General features: G+C 51.2%; 1 non-coding gene across 1 annotated transcript in view; it reads right to left on the bottom strand.

Annotated features, from left to right (window-relative positions):
* The window catches only part of LOC126431553 (small subunit ribosomal RNA), a 1,909-nt gene extending 801 nt beyond the window's left edge, over nt 1-1,108 (bottom strand). Inside the window, exon 1 of the ribosomal RNA XR_007577602.1 lies at nt 1-1,108. This exon is cut by the window's left edge and continues 801 nt beyond it. This is a non-coding gene — a ribosomal RNA (small subunit ribosomal RNA).
* Between the last annotated feature and the right edge of the window lie 3,892 nt (nt 1,109-5,000).

Raw genomic sequence — 5,000 nt, 5'->3', positions numbered from 1 at the left:
GGCGGTATCTGATCGCCTTCGAACCTCTAACTTTCGTTCTTGATTAATGAAAACATACTTGGCAAATGCTTTCGCTTCTGTTCGTCTTGCGACGATCCAAGAATTTCACCTCTAACGTCGCAATACGAATGCCCCCGCCTGTCCCTATTAATCATTACCTCGGGTTCCGAAAACCAACAAAATAGAACCGAGGTCCTATTCCATTATTCCATGCACACAGTATTCAGGCGGGCTTGCCTGCTTTAAGCACTCTAATTTGTTCAAAGTAAACGTGCCGGCCCACCGAGACACTCAATAAAGAGCACCCTGGTAGGATTTCAACGGGGTCCGCCTCGGGACGCACGAGCACGCACGAGGCGGTCGCACGCCTTCGGCTCGCCCCACCGGCAGGACGTCCCACGATACATGCCAGTTAAACACCGACGGGCGGTGAACCAACAGCGTGGGACACAAATCCAACTACGAGCTTTTTAACCGCAACAACTTTAATATACGCTATTGGAGCTGGAATTACCGCGGCTGCTGGCACCAGACTTGCCCTCCAATAGATACTCGTTAAAGGATTTAAAGTGTACTCATTCCGATTACGGGGCCTCGGATGAGTCCCGTATCGTTATTTTTCGTCACTACCTCCCCGTGCCGGGAGTGGGTAATTTGCGCGCCTGCTGCCTTCCTTGGATGTGGTAGCCGTTTCTCAGGCTCCCTCTCCGGAATCGAACCCTGATTCCCCGTTACCCGTTACAACCATGGTAGGCGCAGAACCTACCATCGACAGTTGATAAGGCAGACATTTGAAAGATGCGTCGCCGGTACGAGGACCGTGCGATCAGCCCAAAGTTATTCAGAGTCACCAAGGCAAACGGACCGGACGAGCCGACCGATTGGTTTTGATCTAATAAAAGCGTCCCTTCCATCTCTGGTCGGGACTCTGTTTGCATGTATTAGCTCTAGAATTACCACAGTTATCCAAGTAACGTGGGTACGATCTAAGGAACCATAACTGATTTAATGAGCCATTCGCGGTTTCACCTTAATGCGGCTTGTACTGAGACATGCATGGCTTAATCTTTGAGACAAGCATATGACTACTGGCAGGATCAACCAGGGAGCTGCGTCAACTAGAGCTGAGCAGCCGGCCGCCCGGGAGTGTGTCCCGGGGGCCCGCGCGAACACGCAAGCGTCCGCTCAATTATTCTGCAAACAGGAGGAGGCTGAGCTCCCCTGCACAACACACCTCGAAACCCTCTCAGGTCCCGGCGGCGCGCAGCGCCGTCCTAAGTACTTGGTCGGGTTCGAGAGAGGCGCAATCGCCCGGAGTTAGGCGAGTAGACGCTTTAGGTGCGACCACCCGTGCTCCCAACTGAGCTTGCCGCTGCCGACAGAGGCCCGGGAGCGTGCTGTCGTGGCATTGCCGGCGGGAGACAACACGCGCCACCTACGGTGACCGGCAGCTCCAACGCCAGCGCCACAGAAGGACAAAAGCCCCACTTGGGTGCCGAAGCGAACTCTCCCAGCACAGCGCACGCGCCAACACGTCCGCACAGCTGCGATACAAACCACCTGCGAGAACCGCTGGGGCGACCGAGCAGCAGACGGCGTCGCGGCGCCGAGCGCCGGGCGGCGGCGCATCCTCAGCGCACACAGTCCTCAATCGGACCAGCACACTGCAGATGGCCACCGCGCTTCGCACCGGGCCCGCGAGGACCTACTTTGGCCGCAAGGCGCCGCGAGCAGGGGGCGCCGGCGCGCAGCTGCGCCGCCTGCCGCGTCCGTCGGCCGGCGCGCCTGCCACTGGCCGCCCCCACCAGCCGGCTGTAGCGCGTGCGCCCACGCACCGCGCTGCCAGCACGCCGGGCGGCCCCCCCTCACCGGCCGGGGACGGTCCCACCCAGCCACCGCCGCGTATCGCCTCACACCCAGATCCCCTTTCGCGTTCGTGGGCATGGTGGGTCCCCTTTCACGTTCGTGGGCATGGTGGGTATCCCTGAAACAACCGGTTAATAGCTCGACCGATCGTCGCCAACACTGATTCACCTCTAGCGAGAACAACCGCACCACAACGGGTTACCTGTTGTTCATTTGCGTAACGTCACCAGCAAACGTAGACGTCCATCGCCATTTGCAACGAGTATTGCATGCCTGTGTCAGGTGTCACAACACACTACGTCTGCCCACATAGACGCAACAACATGTGCACGCCTCGAGAACACGTGGAAGGTAGCCCCCGTACGTATGCGGTGTCCATTGCGCGAACGACTGTCAGCCGGCCTCTGCAGGATGTCGCAGATGTGGAACGCGGTGCAACATGCTATCACGGTGTGTGAGAAGAGACGACTACGTCCGAATACACGCTCCACTACATCAACAGACTGCTCATGCTGATCGCCATCCAGGGCGTCCGTTCCTCCCACACGTCTGAATGGCGTACCACACTGCAATCCAGCTCTTATAGGGAGACGACACGTAGCTGCGTGCACAATATTTGGACTGTATGGTCTGCCGTTGCTAGGCGCAGTCGTCGTACGGTCACACATGTGCCACGATGTATCATTCAGTACATACGGACCAATGTGCAGTACAGTTTGTGGGTTTTGCGTACATCGGCGGACAGGTGACAGGCCGTACCACAACGTAGGCTGAGTACGTCGGCATGCGAAGGGCATTGAACATGCAAACTTCTCAACGACCAGCTTGCGAAGGCAGGGGGGAAGGGGGGGGGGGCATGTACGTCCTGCTGCTATCCACATTACAGTGTATAGCAGGAGCATGTGGAAAGTCAGCAACACCTGCAAGGTGTTTAACATGACGCGATACACAGGGGACCGGGCAGTGCGAATAGCGAACTATATTGCGAGGGTTGCGGTTAGGCAACACTACACTAATTTAACGAGTTGCATAACAATTACAGAGCAGGTTCAGCGACAACGTGCGTCAGGTTAAGGCGCAATATAGGTTAGGTTGAGGCACAATATAGGTTAGGTTAAGGCACAACATGGGTTACGTTAAGGCACAAATTGGGTTACGTTAAGGCACAACATGGGTTACGTTAAGGCACAACATGGGTTACGTTAAGGCACAAATTAGGTTACGTTAAGGCACAAATTAGGTTACGTTAAGGCACAAATTAGGTTACGTTAAGGCACAAATTAGGTTACGTTAAGGCACAAATTAGGTTACGTTAAGGCACAAATTAGGTTACGTTAAGGCACAAATTAGGTTACGTTAAGGCACAAATTAGGTTACGTTAAGGCACAAATTAGGTTACGTTAAGGCACAAATTAGGTTACGTTAAGGCACAAATTAGGTTACGTTAAGGCACAAATTAGGTTACGTTAAGGCACAAATTAGGTTACGTTAAGGCACAAATTAGGTTACGTTAAGGCACAAATTAGGTTACGTTAAGGCACAAATTAGGTTACGTTAAGGCACAAATTAGGTTACGTTAAGGTACAATATGGGTTAGGTTAAGGTACAATATGGGTTAGGTTAAGGTACAATATGGGTTAGGTTAAGGTACAATATGGGTTAGGTTAAGGCACAACGTAGGTTAGGTTAAGGCACAACGTAGGTTAGGTTAAGGCACAACATAGGTTAGGTTAAGGCACAACATAGGTTAGGTTAAGGCACAACATAGGTTAGGTTAAGGCACAACATAGGTTAGGTTAAGGCACAACATAGGTTAGGTTAAGGCACAACATAGGTTAGGTTAAGGCACAACATAGGTTAGGTTAAGGCACAACATAGGTTAGGTTAAGGCACAACATAGGTTAGGTTAAGGCACAACGTAGGTTAGGTTAAGGCACAACGTAGGTTAGGTTAAGGCACAACGTAGGTTAGGTTAAGGCACAACGTAGGTTAGGTTAAGGCACAACGTAGGTTAGGTTAAGGCACAACGTACGTTAGGTTAAGGCACAACGTAGGTTAGGTTAAGGCACAACGTAGGTTAGGTTAAGGCACAACGTAGGTTAGGTTAAGGCACAACGTAGGTTAGGTTAAGGCACAACGTAGGTTAGGTTAAGGCACAACGTAGGTTAGGTTAAGGCACAACGTAGGTTAGGTTAAGGCACAACATAGGTTAGGTTAAGGCACAACATAGGTTAGGTTAAGGCACAACATAGGTTAGGTTAAGGCACAACATAGGTTAGGTTAAGGCACAACATAGGTTAGGTTAAGGCACAACATAGGTTAGGTTAAGGCACAACATAGGTTAGGTTAAGGCACAACATAGGTTAGGTTAAGGCACAACATAGGTTAGGTTAAGGCACAACATAGGTTAGGTTAAGGCACAACATAGGTTAGGTTAAGGCACAACGTAGGTTAGGTTAAGGCACAACGTAGGTTAGGTTAAGGCACAACGTAGGTTAGGTTAAGGCACAACGTAGGTTAGGTTAAGGCACAACGTAGGTTAGGTTAAGGCACAACGTAGGTTAGGTTAAGGCACAACGTAGGTTAGGTTAAGGTACAACGTAGGTTAGGTTAAGGTACAACGTAGGTTAGGTTAAGGTACAACGTAGGTTAGGTTAAGGTACAACGTAGGTTAGGTTAAGGTACAACGTAGGTTAGGTTAAGGTACAACGTAGGTTAGGTTAAGGTACAACGTAGGTTAGGTTAAGGTACAACGTAGGTTAGGTGAAGGCGCAATGTAGGTTAGGTTAAGGTACGATATACCTTAGGTTAAGGTACAATATCGCTTAGGTTAAGGTACAATATAGCTTAGGTTAAGGTACACGTTGTAGGGAAAGGTGTATTTTGGGGGGGGAGGGGGCGGCAGGTTCGTTGATAGTGATTATCGTAAGTGCATGCCTGCGGGATCATCCGATTTGTCACGTCAGGATGCACTTGTGGCTCATGACAGGCGGCGCTCCGATTCCAAGGTTGTGGCAGATCTGTGTCTTTCATTCCTGCCATTGTTTGTGTACTGTGACAGGAGGCAGTATTGTGATGTTGGGTGCACCCCTGTGTAGGACATGTGTGGGTGTTCGTGGCTTAGCTGAGCAATG

The sequence above is a fragment of the Schistocerca serialis genome, unplaced genomic scaffold (genome assembly GCF_023864345.2).
Source record: "Schistocerca serialis cubense isolate TAMUIC-IGC-003099 unplaced genomic scaffold, iqSchSeri2.2 HiC_scaffold_1096, whole genome shotgun sequence".
In the NCBI taxonomy this organism is placed as follows: domain Eukaryota; kingdom Metazoa; phylum Arthropoda; class Insecta; order Orthoptera; family Acrididae; genus Schistocerca; species Schistocerca serialis.
Note: the sequence above shows the minus strand (reverse complement) of the source record. Positions and strands in the feature narration are given on the sequence as shown.